This window comes from Ambystoma mexicanum, chromosome 6p (genome assembly GCF_040938575.1).
Source record: "Ambystoma mexicanum isolate Mex_15411 chromosome 6p, UKY_AmexF1_1, whole genome shotgun sequence".
In the NCBI taxonomy this organism is placed as follows: Eukaryota; Metazoa; Chordata; class Amphibia; order Caudata; family Ambystomatidae; genus Ambystoma; species Ambystoma mexicanum.
Window position 1 is genome coordinate 448,213,992 of NC_090935.1, and position 14,632 is coordinate 448,228,623.

The following is a 14,632-nucleotide window of genomic DNA, read 5'->3' on the forward strand; positions in this document are numbered from 1 at the left end:
AATGCCAGAGGTGGCACGGAGGGATCCATCCAGTCCTTCCCACTCTGACAGTAATATTGTGGATATGAAAAGTAGTCAGAAATTAGCTCTAAAGATAGTGCTCTTGAATACCAGGTCACTGTTAAAACATGCACTAGAAGTAGCTACTTATATTACTGACTGTGATGTTGACATTTCTGCACTTACAGAAACTTGGTGATAAGAAGCAGCAGGTCCTAATTTGGGGCTAGCCATTCCAGCTGGGTCTAATATGTTGTGGCAGGACAGACCAGAAGGGAGAGGAGGCGGGATTTCCTTGATCAGTAAATCAAGCTTGGACATATTGGAGGTAGATTCTCAAAGTATTGTTGGTACTGAATTAAAACACTTAAAGATAAGTATTAATGCTGAAACCTGCCTCAACATGCTATTGGTATGTAGACCTCCTACTCCGGGGTAGACTTCTTCACATAATTTTGCAATCTTTTACTACCTAACCTCAAACCAAATACCAACTTTGTGGTTTTGGGTGACTTTAACTACTGGCTGGACTGCAATACACATATTTTAGACACCATTCTGGAAGACTCTTTGAATAATTTGTGATTTAAGCAACTTGTCAGAATCCCGACTTATACCAAGGGGAACACATTAGACTGGGTGGCCACTCACTACATCAAAACAACAGACCTAGCAGTCCGGCCATGCCCTTGGTCAGATCACTCTTTTGTTCATTTTATAATAGTGGGTGCTAAATCTTTAATATATATTCACTTTATTGTGATACAATCCTAACTTAGGATTTTGCACAAATTCATATTCTTATGTCACAATAACACTCTGTACAAAAAATAAACAAATACACATGCAAATGCAAATAAAACAAAAAAAAATCAATCAATCAATATAACAATCAAACAGCAAGGCAAACAAGCAATTTAGGTAATAATTTAACACATCAAATCAATAGGAGTAAAATCAGGCAAATCCAGAATGGAAATAATAATAGTAGTAATACAAACATCAATTAATAATGCAAGCACAAACAAACATGGCACTTTCCACAGCCTGTCCAATTCCAGTCCACGGGGAAGATGTCATTGACGGCATATTATTAAGAGGTGCCAAAGAAAGGGCAGGCCTCAAACCAGACTCCATTGCAGAACACATATTAACCAAGTGTGATAAAAGGCCTTAAGGTTGGTTGGTAAATCAAGTGTGCATAGGGGGTGAGAAGGTGGTTCCAACTGAGGTATGCAATTTGTTACCCTCTCCATAATCTCAAATCAGGTGGCAGGCCATAGCCACTTTCCATACGTGTTTGAATCCAGTAGCAGAGTTTTAACATGGTACCACACTTTAAAGAGTGAAGTTGAAGACCCATAGATGCAGAGTTTTAACATAGATCCCAAAAAGCTACCTCAGTTATTGATTCGTAGTTGTGGACCCATTTCCCGAATGTACACATATATAATGGTCCTAATTTGGGTCAAAGAGTTAGACATGCCTAGTTGATTCCAACACTCCTGCGGATTGACATATTTGACAAGACCTGGACTCGCGTGGCACCTTCAAACGAGGGCCAGTGATTGCCAGGACCAAGAGTTGATTTGTCTGTAGCCTTAAGATAAACTGCCTCACCTCTGGTGCCAGGCATAACAGCAGGTAAGGCTGGGGCTTTCGATAACTATAGATAACATGAGACCCAGCCTCGTATCCACTTGGCCAGCTGAATAGAGTTCATGCTCCAATCCCATCTGTTCAGATTTTGTTCAAAATATTTTTTTAAGTGGATAAAGGCCATGTGCTTCCTGTCCTCATTGGACCAGCCAATTTCCTTAAAGAGGGATTCATTTAGTTGTTTAAAATTAGACCCCGAGGGTGTCTCTCGGAATCGTAATTAACACCGGCCAGCCCCAGCATTTTACACGAGGGAGCGGAGCACGCTTTCAGATAAAATATGCCTCTCAAGTAGTGTCATACCTCTCAAAGAAATTAGACCCAACTCTAGGTGCAAAAACTGTACCGAGCAGGAACAGCCTAATCCCAATACCATGCACCAGTAATGGCCCTCTAAAATGTTCAGCCATTTTAGGTCCTGCATGGCCAGCGCCTCCAAACCATACAGGATGGCAGGAACAAAACACTGTTGATACAGTCTTAATATGCCTGCCATACTGAAGCCTGCAGACCCCTTTGCAAATGTATAAACTATAAAATAAACTTTAAGGACCAGAGTAAAAGAGAAAAATAATGTCTTAGTAGCAATTTAAAGAAATTTATGCCAGAGGCCCTGGTACCATGGTTACAACCTTTGGTTCATGAGATTTCCAAAATAGAGACGGCTGAAGATATTGTTAATCTTTATACACAATATTTGAAGGAGGCCACTAATACCTTTGCTGCTCTTAAAAGTAAACAGTTAATTGAGAAAAAAGGTAATGATTTGTTTACCCCCAAACTGCAAAAACTGAAGGCGACCAAAACCAAAAATTTTTATGCTTGGAGAGTATCTCTGGACATTCCGAGAAAGGAGACATACAAAACAGCTGTGAAGGATTATAAAAAAGCAGTCATAGCAGCTAAGAAAGATATGCTAAACGATAGGATAATGCAGTCCCAATCAGAGGCAAAGGAACACTTTAACATACTGAGAGAGCTAGAAACCCCTCACAAGAAGAGTACTAACATGCTGGTGAAAGATGCCACTTTGTGGACATTGATCCAAGAAGCCATGTGGGGAAAGTTAGATTGGATTAAGAAAGACATTGAAGTAAAAAGGGTAAATATCAACATGGCAACCGCCACCTGTGATCTGGTGATGCCTGTGCAGAAACCAGTATGTGCTGAAAAATTGTCCAGAAGACTCTATTCAGATATTGCATATCAAACATATTATTTATTGAACCTGATACAAAATTTACTAAAATAAATCAATCAGTATTACTTACTCAACACTCTAAATTACATAAGGTTGCAGGAAAAACAAAATTGAAAACATTGCAGATAACCAAACACATAGTAGCAATGAACAATTCAATCATTCATCAACATACATTCTCATACATACAGAAAATACATCCACAGAAATGTGTTTAAATGTAAAAAGGCTTTCAGATGATGACATGAAGAAGATTTAAAGAGAATTTCATAATATTTCAGAAATTTAGGGGCATGTCATCAAATATTGGAATGGATCCAAAATATTGCAATTTATAAATTCACATCTCCAACCAAATTACATTGACCTTATAAGTGCATGTGATACAAACAAATAGTGAAAATGTCACATGCCTAGGTACACTCAATAAAAATTAGAAACAGTGCCCCACATTTCTAAGTGCTGCTAAGTGCTGCTATGTGAGTGAGACCAGGCCGATCTGTGCCCTATCGTAGAGATGCGCTGGCACCCGGGAGGCTCATCTAACACTACACCACTCACGAGGAAGCACTGCGTCACAAAAGCAATGTTCTATTGAAAAATGGACGTAGGGCTAAAAACTGACCCGACTTTTTGCAGCTAGTGTCAATGACACCAGGGACTGTGCCTGCAGTGGAGTGTCTACAAAAGTGGCACATAAATCTTTGATGGACAGAAATAAAACAGTCACTATTAAGAAGTGCCATTGATAACATTATTACATAAATGCTAGTTGCCCTATTTCTGCTCATCTCACAAGGAAGAAGAAGTCATTTAAACTTCCCATTTAGTAGTGCCACAATCGTTTTTCTCTTGTTTATATAAACAACGCAAGATGACTAAAATAGTCTGTAGTGCCATTTGTAAGATAAGTGCATTTTTCAATTTAACTGCACTTACATGAAGTGTGTAAAAATCAAAGAATCAGAGAAAATATACATAGGGCCTCATTACGACCCTGGCGGTATGGGGTTAATTGCGCCGGTATAGCTGCCGGCCCCGTTAACCCATACCGCCTCATTACGAGGTCCGCTCGCGGGACCCACTTAAGATGCCTGGTTTTACCAAGCACCCTTAGCGGGTCCCGCGAGCAGCCCAGCATGCTAACAATGGGCCCCTCATTAACGGGCCTGTTGTTAGCATGCTCCCCATTTCCATTGAGCCCTATGGGGGCTCAAATGGGAATGGGGATGTACCTGGTCCGGGTTCCTTGCATGGGGAAATACCGGGCCCTCCTAGGTCAGAATGGCCCAGTATTTCCCCATTCAGGGCATGGCTACCTCCAAACTTGTAATGAGGCCCATGGAGTCAATGGGAATCCGTCCAGTAGGGAGGCACCAAAGACTTCAAAGCAATGCTCATGCACAATCCAACTATGTTTCAAAGTGGCCTGCGAAGCCATTTAATCTACTGATGACTTGTCTGTAAGGCATGCTCAATTAGCTCTAAAAAAGCTCTAAAATCGACATGTGCCAGCAGGGGTAAAACAATCTCTAATGAAGATATTTAATTAGTATAGAGGCCCCATTAACAAAAGTCAATTAAATTAAATATATATGGTGCCCGATCCATCGTAGATTTTCATGCATGCACATAACAAGCGTTAATGAAGAAGTGGCTGCTGCTACAAAACTAAGCTGCAGCCCACACTGCAATAAGTAGAGGGCAGAGGTCAGCCAAGCCTAGGCCTGATTGGTGATACCCAGTTTATCAGAGAGACGGTTGAGAAGGATGGCAAGGTTGATCGTGTCAAAGGCAGAAGAGAGATCAAGTAAGATGAGAACACAGGACGTGTTGGATTCAAGCTTAAGCAAAGTAAAGAAGTTAGGGCCAGACTACAAGTTTTTTTCAATTGATATCTTGACAAAGAAGAAAGTGAACACACTAAGTATCGTCTTAGACCAGAACTTGAATATGAAAGCTCAGTTGAGCAGTCTAGTTTATTCATCAGCCTATTATATAAAGCTGCTTGCACATCTACGGCCATTCATTTCTCAAAATAATTATGAAATAATAGCAAGGGCCATTGTGGGGTCAAAGATAGACTACTGCAGCAGTCTTTTAGTTGGTACTCCCAAATTCTAATGCAATTGCCTCCAAGTCATTCAAAATAGTGTGGTGAGTGTTGTCACCGGACTCAAATGGAAAGATCACATCTCTAACGCCAGATGTGGTTTACACTGGCTCCAAGTGGAGGCCAGGATTCATTGTCGTCTACTTTTGATCAACCACAAATGCCTTGCCCGATCAATGCCAGTTTACTTGAGTGAGGTGTTGTCTGAGAAACCCATTGCAAGGCTCCTTAGGTCAAACAATACCAATCAGCTGAAGACACCAGCCTGCAAATCCAGCAAGCCTATGAACGGTGCGTTTGCTATAGCTGCACCCAGGGCATGGAATGCCCTTCCGCCTGATCTTAGAGACATTGGTTCGACAGCAGTTTTCAGAAAGAGATGAAAACATTGTTGTTTTTTTTTATACCAGCTACGGACCTAAGACCCCGGACCAGTGTATCTTGACAGGGTACCTCTCTCTCCCTAGGAATGTTCCACTTCTGTTTTTCAGTCATGTATGTTTTGTCTTTGTTTGTGTGCACCCATAAACCTCAGGGTCCTTGAACCTCGTTATAAATTGAATAAAGTAAAGTAAAAAAGTAAAGTAAAGTAAACAAATAACCATGGCTGACTGCCCCTGCAAGATCTCAGTCACCCCCACACTCTCCACGTGAGCCCAGTTACTGACTTGAGCAAAGTTAACTTGATCGCTTAGCTGTACCACACAGCACCTTCTTCATACCAGATTGGAAAAAATCCTTCAGTTTTGAGTGTATTCCTGAGTTATCCAGTTTAAAGAATATGGATTTTAAGAGAGTCGTGTGTAGAATAGTTTCAGTCTTAAGGCAGAGGAGGTGATGGTGTTGACCTGGCATGTCAGGGAGAGTGAGGAGTCAAGGTATACGCCAAGGGTTTTCACAGAGGATGAGACCAGTACTGTGAGTCCATCTATGCTACAATTCACATTTTGGGGGCTAAGGTTCTTGAGAGCATTGCAGTGGTTATGACTAGCAGGAGCTTGGTTTTATCATCCTTTAGGTAGAGGTCATTTGCTGCCATCCATGCTCAGATATTGAGGTAGATTTGGTTAAGGGCGAGGGAGTCATTTGTGTGGTTGCCAGTGAGGGGTAGCAAGATTTTTGTGTTATCGACATAGTTGGTGTAGGATTTGACTATGGCATCCAAGAAGTCACAGCGGGGCTTGGTGAAGGCATTATAGAGGCTGCGGGAGACACATGATCCTTGGGGCACTGTGCAGGTGATGGGGGTGAGCAGGCATTCTTGAAGAAGACTTGCATGGATCTGTCGGCAAGGAACAAGATGATCCAGGCTGTGGCCTCGGGGGGAAGTTGGATGCCAATGTGAGGTGGTTGCAGAGAATTTGGTGATCAACCAGGTCACAGGCGGCCAAGAGGTCTAGGAGGAAGAGGAAGGCAGGTTTTCCTACATCTCTGAGTGAGTAGAGTTGGTTTTTGAGGTGCAACACAGCTGATTCTGTTCTGTGGCCTGGTCAGAATCCAGATTGGCGCAGACCAAGGATTTGGTTGACTTCAAGCTAGTGTTGGATTTGGATGTATGCGGCCCTATTGAGGATTTTTTGCAGGAAGGGGACCATTGTTATTGGGCGGTAGATACCTTGGATTCCGGGGGTGAACATGGGTTTCTTTAGGAGGGGGAAGACCCACACTTCCTTGAGGGATGCAAGGACTGCACTAACTGAAAATGAGATTCTGTGACAGATCGGAAGTGGAATTGGGCTGGTTTGGAGTGGGCAGGGTGGGGCAGTTGGGTAGGCATGGGTGTGTTTAGTAGAACTTGTTTGACAATTCTTCTTGTCAGGTTTCTATTTTCGAAAGTAGGGCCTTCTGAATGTTCGCACACCAGGATTCATCCTTGATGATGCATGTGGGGGGGGGGGGTCTTCTAGTTCCTTGAGGATTGTGAATAGCTCTTTAGTATTTGATTTGGTGTTGGAGATTTTGTTATTGTAGGAGGTGGCTTTAGCTACAATGATAGCTAGTCTGTAGGTTTTGGAGGCAGCTATGAACAGTGTTTTTTGTGCCACTGTTTGTGATTTGTTCCAGGAGGCTTCTGCGTGGTGCTCTTTGGCTCTTAGATCTATAAGCCCCTGCGTGAACCATGAGTTGGCGTGGGAGTGAGCTTTGGCCTTGCAATGGACAAGGGGGTGATTGTTTTGACCGTTGATGCTAATGTCTTGAGGTACAGAGCTGCGAGTGCCTCTGGATTGTCAGCAATGTGTGAAAGGTGAGCGGGTTGGAGATCCAAGAGTAGAGGTGTAATGCTGGCTTGTGTGATTTTATGGGAGCTTCTAGTCCATGCGAGGGGTGTCGGGGGGTTGACATGTGATGTGTCTTGCTGTAGTGGAATGGCGAAAGTAATTACAAAGTGGTCTAACCAGGGGCAAGGGGAGATTGTGTGTATGTCTACTTTGCAGTTGAGGTCCTCAACCCAGTCGAGGGTGCAACCTTTGGCATGTGTCAGGGAGTTGACACAGTTGGTGAGTTGGTGAAGCCTAGTGCTTTCAGCGCGCTGGATAGTGATGTGGTGTTGCTATCTATGGAGTTGGTTAGGACTAGGTTGAGATCCCCTAGGAGGAGGATCCTAGGTGTGGGGTTGATGTTTGAGTTGAGGATGTACAAGAGGTCATCCTCCACCTGGCTCAGTGGTCTGGGAGGCCTGTAGATTACGTTGAGAATAACCAATCTTTGTGAGATGTGGTGAGTTTCAGGGATAGCACGTCGCAGTTGGCTTCCATTTTGGTGGGGCATTGTTGGATTTTTAAGGTGAGTTTGTGAATCAGGCAGACTCTGGTGTCCTGTCTGTCCACTCTTAATATATTGAATCCTGGCGGGATGGCTAAGGAAAGAGCTGGACCTGCGGCTGAGTGTAGCCATGATTAGGTGATGGCCAGGAGGTCTATTCTGAGGGTGGTGATACGTTTGTGGATATCCAGAGTATGGGCTGGGGTACAGCAGGCATTGATCAGTGCCCCTTTGATGATGGTAGGTTTGCGTGTGTTGGCAGGAGGGTTCTTGGTGGAGGTGCTGTTGGGCATATCATGGTGGGTAGCTGTGGGGGACTTACATGGAGTCTGAAGTCGGCAGGGAGAGTTATGGGGTGTAAAGGTCATAGGGGCACCAGTGCGACTGGCGAGCCTAGAGTTCCTTGTGCAGATGGGTTGTGTGAAGGTGATGAGATCAGGATATTTCCACCTTGAGCGGAAGTGTTTGTTTCTAGTGTTGGTTCAGGGGCACTGGGAGGCCCAAGAGCCAGGGATTGTGTAGCGGTGTGGGTAGTGCAAGGGGCTATTGTTAGGCGTGGGCTCATTTGTGTCAAAGGTTTGGCTGGGGGCATTTGCATAAGTGGGCATGTTGAGGCTGCTGTGGTTAGTGGGGGAGGTCCGTGTAGGTGTTTCCTGTATCATTGATGTGCGCAGTGGGGACGTGTCTATGAGTTCCAGATAGACTCGAGTTTGCTTTGTATAGTGGGTGGTTGGCCTGTTCAGGGCTGGCTGGCGGTGAAGTGGGGACAATACTGGGAAATGGGAGTGTGGATCAGGCTGCAGTTGTTCCAAGGGGCAGTTGGTTAGCAGCTGTATGCGCGTGTAGTCACTCCTGATAGATCATGTTTGTCTCTGAGGGCTTCTTCGTGCAGGGGCCTCAGTGTGGTTGCTGCACCGCAGAGGATGAGATGTTAGCATTGGCTCGATAGCAGGAGGGGCAAGGTTGAGAGGGCAGGTTTCGGGCAATTACAGGGAGGAGGGAGAGGGATGCAGGCACAACAATACAGTCAGACGGTGTTACGTAAAGGGCAATTCGGAATCAAGCCGGATGATAGCATTGAGGCATTAGGCTTACCTTCGAATAATGTCTGTGTGGTACTGCTTCCTTGCAGCATTGTCAGCTCGCAGCGGAGAGTGGCAGAGAGCTTCCCTGGACTTGGGTGTCGACCTTCAGGAACGGCCGGCTCCACCTTCCGGCTTCAGTGGGCTGCAGCCATTAGATGCAGGCTGGCCCAATCAGGCATTGCGTTGTTTCCTGGGTCCTGTGGCTGTGTCGTAGTGGGTGCTGTAGTGGCCATCTTAACCAGTGCAGCTTCCTTGCACTGCAGCAGGGCTTCATGATGCTGTGGGGTTACAAGTGTCCCCATGGTGGTCTCTGGATAGTGTGAGGCATCAGAGGTGGCAGAGAGCTTCCCTGGCCTTAGCTGTCCACCTTCGGGAACAGCCGGCTCCGCCTTCTGGCTTCGGTGGGCTTCAGCCATTAGAAGCAGGCTGACCCAATCAGGCATCATGTTGTTTCCTGGGTCCTGTGTTTGTGTCGTAGTGGGTGCTGCAGCAGGAATCTTAACCAGTGCAGCCTCCTCGCACTGGAGCAGGGCTTCATGATGCGGGGTTCCAAGTGTCCCCATGCTGGGCTCTGTTATTGGGTGTGCCATATTTTCATGATTAGATTAAATAGATTTTTTTGTTGTTCTTTTAAAGATCTTAGAGTTTCTTTTAGGCCGGGTAAATCATTCCATGATTGGAATGGGTGTGACATCATTCTTTGAATGATTTATTAAAATAATAGTTCTGCAAATTTGTGATTAGAACAATAACATGATGCAAACAAAGATATTCAGAATTGTTTGGATGCACATTGTGTGGATGTGGCTGACTGTGCCATATTTTTGTGATGTGATAAAATAGTTGTGAAGAAACATGCTTAGATTTGCTTGATAGCAGAACATTACATTCACATGTTCTCCTGTTTGAGCCATCTTTTATTGAGACAACATTATGATGGTTGTGCTGTGTGTGCCAGCATTTTGTGATGAAAGAGAGAAAATAGATGCTGTGAAGGTATGGAATAAGAAAAATAGTACTTTTGAAGACAACTACTTAGAATTCTTTGGTGGTGGGCGAGTATATTTAGTGTTTGTCACTAGGTGTACCTCATTTCCATTGAGAGACAAAATAATAATTGTAAAGAAGTCTTAGAATTGTTTGGAGACAGAATAGTTCATTCATTGTGTGTTCTGTATGTGCAACTGTTTGTGATGATGGAGGAAATATTATTTGTGTAGTTTGGTAGACAAAATAGAAATTCTGGACCATTCCTAGATCTGTGTGCGATGGTGCACCCCTGTTATTTTTTATTTTTATTTACTGTTTTTAATGTAGACTATCATTATCCTACCCCACATTCTGTCTGCTATGCTTGTTTGGATGAATACCATCTTTCTCCATAAGATCTACAGTTCACAATCTCTGCTGGTCCTGGTTCTCTTTTTCTGGCTGTTTGTGTTGTTGGCTGTTTGTGGCTGTTTTTGTTCCACACTTTATCTTCCACATTATTTTCTATTTAGAGTTGTGGTTTCAAGTTTGATAACAGCATATCTCACATTATTGACAGCTGCAGTGAAAGCCAAGTCACTCCAACAGAGGGGATGCATTTAGGATATGCACCACTATCCTGGTGACAGTGGTACACTATACATATAGGTTAAATCTGGGCTTAGGGTTTAGTGGCTTGCATTTTTCATACTTATTACAGCCACATCAATTTGATATCATACAGATGTTGGCACTGTGAGCACAGCCCAGCTGTGCAGGTGTTAGGTGTTTTCTGGTTAGACTGCCTTGCCCTTTCATCCTTTGTAAGGTTGGGTAACATCTCTCTCCAGCAAGCCAGCCTCCCAGCAGAAGCTGAACTGTAAAGTAGGTATCAAAGGGCATGCCTATCCCAAAAAGACTAGAGGCACAATATTATGCTGAATACCCCAAATACCTTTAATGAGATTGCAAGGGAAGGTGCAGAGTTCATATTGACACGGGGGCGGGGATCAGCTGGAGGAAGTTTCCACCATCTTGATTTCTCTTGATACTGCTTTTAATTGCTGTTCGCTCTACTTCCTTTAACACAAATCACTTTGTGTATTATGCCAGAAAGCAAAGTTTCAACAACAAGGCTTGGACCCCTAAAGCATGCTTGCTTTAGTCCAATCAACTGTAGACCTTTGCCTTTAAAAGAAGGGGTCTCCCACACTTTATATGATTCACTCTTGGACAAACACCTGAGGAGGAATTCATTTGGAACTCTTTTGAAAGAGTGAATCTTACCAAGTACTCAACTTCTGAGGTGAGGAAGGAGCAGTCCAAGGCAGAATGAAGCTGTTCTCCCTACCCGCTCCCAGAGCACATTATGGGTGAGCCTTGCTGTAGGCCAGAACATGCCACTCTACACCAAACCTCTCTAGTCTAGAAGAGCAGGCCTTCAATAGGATCCTTCTGTACTAGAGTCCCAGGAGTTGGTCTCACAGCAGCTGAAGGACCAGACGAGCTGCATCTGAACTGAGTTCACTATCACCAAAACAGATGGACCCACCGGTGCTGCTTTTGCCACTCAACTGAATCTTCGAACAACCATACTTGAAAACTTCAAAAACTTTGAATTAGCTTGACACTGCATTGTGTCCTTGCATACCCAGTCACCTGCTGACCTCGAAAGAACCACTCATCACAGGAGGTTAATTGAATGGCTGGAGAGTCACTTATTGACTTGGATCAGCAGTTATGAAATTATTCTACCTGGATCAACCACAAGCTGCTGTTCCATTTAACCACAAACCAGAACATCAGGATCACTGCTTCAAACCATCACCATACTTCAGATCAAACCACTGCAGCATCATGCATCAACCTTACCCAGCTGTTACTACATGTCTCCAACCGGTTTAACTCTAAACTGATCCTGGTGAGCACCCTAACTTGCACCACTTGAATGCCACCTTCCAGCCACTCTGAACCGCCACACTCGCAGCTTGGGCAAACACAACTCGCCACAGCCAAACCGGTTTTGATCCACTCAATCAACAGCTCTAAACTAGGTATGAAGCTGTTGAAGCGACAAAGATCCAGAAAAAGTTACTATTTATCCATACCTGCCCCTCTGATCCATTTTGCCGCCTATAGAATTGTTAGGTCACTTCGACATCTTTCACATTAAAGACATATCCTTTTTAAAAGATAATTTGTCTTATTCATTGTGGTGCATCTATCTGTCTTTGCACATTGTCTGTTCTTCCTACAGAGGTGGTTATCGTAAAGTCTTTTCATATTTAGTTATCCTTGTAGACAGTGGCCCTCATTAGGACCCTGGCGCTAAGTGAAGAACAATGGCGGTAAATGATTACCGCCATCGTTTTCCGCTAGGTCCGATTATGACCCGTGACCGTTAACTACGATGCCGTTAGCGGCATCGTAGTTAACGCTGCCGCTAACTGCTCCAAGGACGCGCGCACGCGACCTCCCACACCGTAATTACCGGCATAGCGGAAAGGTACACGAATGCCGACCCAAACGGACATGCACCTAACGCCATCACCCAGCCCGTTAAGTACCTTACCGCCATGGTGCTAATTACGCCATCGCGAACCAACCGTAAATGGCCATGTAAAGTGAATCCAGCTGCCACAGGTGCACAGAAACAGCACAGGTGGAGGCAATACAGACTCAGGAAGTACAAAAAGAGCACACCCCACCCCTTCCCACACCCAGTCACACTCCACAATGATACCAATAGGACTAGCAATGTTGGGGCTGGAGGACCTGATAGCAATGCAAGTGCTACAACAACAACAACAACAACAACAACAACAACAACAGGCAGCACAGAGGAGACGCAGGAGGAGAAGGAGGGCAAGGCAGGGCCAGCAAGCCCCACAAGCCAGTGCCACCGCGCAGGCAGCCCCCAATCCCACGCATCAGAGCCAGTCCATTCAACCTCACTGCTGAGCAGATCCACACCCTGTACCGTTTGGACCGGGACAACATCACCGCCATCGTAGACATGACACACAACGACATCGTCAGCATGATAGAAACACCAACCGACATCCCACCCCTACTGAAGGTAGTGTCTGTACTCCACTTCCTGGCCACAGGCACCTACCAGCACACAGTGGGGCACTTGCATGGCATTTCACAACCATTATTCTCACGTACACTTATCCAAGTGCTCGATGCCCTCCTCAAGTACACAGACGACCACATCTCATTACCACGGACTGCCCAGGAGATTGCAAACACCAAAGTGGGTTTCCATGCACTAGCCGGCATACCTGGTTGCATTGGTGCCATCGACTGCACCCATGTGGAATTGGTGGTTCCACATGCCCTGGAGGTACCGTACCGCAACCGGAAACAATTCCACTCAATCAACTTGCAAATGGTCTGTGACTCCAACAGGATCATCACACATTGTTGTGCCCAATTCCCCGGAGCAACCCATGATTCAATGGTCCTGAGGAACTCCACAATACCACGCTACATGGAGCGACATGCAGGCCCAAGATCCTGGCTACTCGGTGAGTCTAATGTCATAACCATGGAAATGTGAAGTGGGTAGGTGAACGACGTACCAATGCATACTCCACCTGGCTGAAAGGGGGGGAATGATGCATACTCCACCGGGCTGAAAGGGGGGGGGGGAATGATGCATACTCCACCGGGCTGAAAGGGGGGGGATGATGCATACTCCACCTTGCTGAAAGGGGGGGGGAATGATGCATACTCCACCTGGCTGAAAGGGGGGGGGGAAATGATGCATACTCCACCTGGCTGAAAGGGGGGGGGATGATGCATACTCCACCGGGCTGAAAGGGGGGGGGGAATGATGCATACTCCACCTGGCTGTGAGTAGCAGAGACAACGGAGCCAGATCATACCCTAAAGAAACCCAAACTTCACCCAACACCAGTAAACCCAATACATGATGTATGCAGCCCTACCATGTGAATGTGGTTGTGTCCCAACCATGACACAACCATTTGCAAGTGCATTGTACCAATTCAGACCACATTGACTACAACGAAATGCACCTACATGCACGTCACCAAACACCATCAACCGAAAGACCTGTCCCCCATAACTGCGCACGAAGGAGGCACATGACAGACAGAAACATCAACACACCATTACACAGACAGCAGGGCCCCCAAAATGTCCCTATCAACATCAGTATTGCTCACTGGGGTCATGATGAGGCCGACAGCAATGTTGCAATGATGTGAACATTGACATCACAGGACACGTGCCAGGCCACCAAAACAAACGGCATGAACGAACACAGTGGATGGGCACTCCCAAGGCACTCGACCCCTCTGCATACATTGGTTGATGGCATGCAAAACAGGCCATGAGAGCCATGAGCATATACCGGTCGCATAGTGTGAATCAATTAGTGCATTTAGAAGCGGTCCAAAGTAACAGTTGGATGCAAGCCATGGTGGCACATCATGTTCTGAATTAGACGTCATGACTGACACATACATTCTCGCCCACATACAGGTGATGCAGGCTATCCCCTGAAGAGGTGGCTCCTTACACCAGTCCGGAACCCACAGAACCAGCACGAGGAGGACTTCAACCGTGCACATACACGTACCCATGTGGTCATTGAGCAGGCCTTCGGCCTCTTGAAGGCACGGTTTCGCTGCCTCAGCAGGTCTGGCGGGGCACTCCTGTACCGCCATGAGAAGGTGGCAAAGATGGTCATGGCATGTGGCATGCTACACAATATGTGCATCAGACGAAATGTGCCCCAGCACCCTGACGCAGAACTGCAACCACCTGACGATGAGGATGAGGAGGGTGCAGATGGGACTGCACCTCATG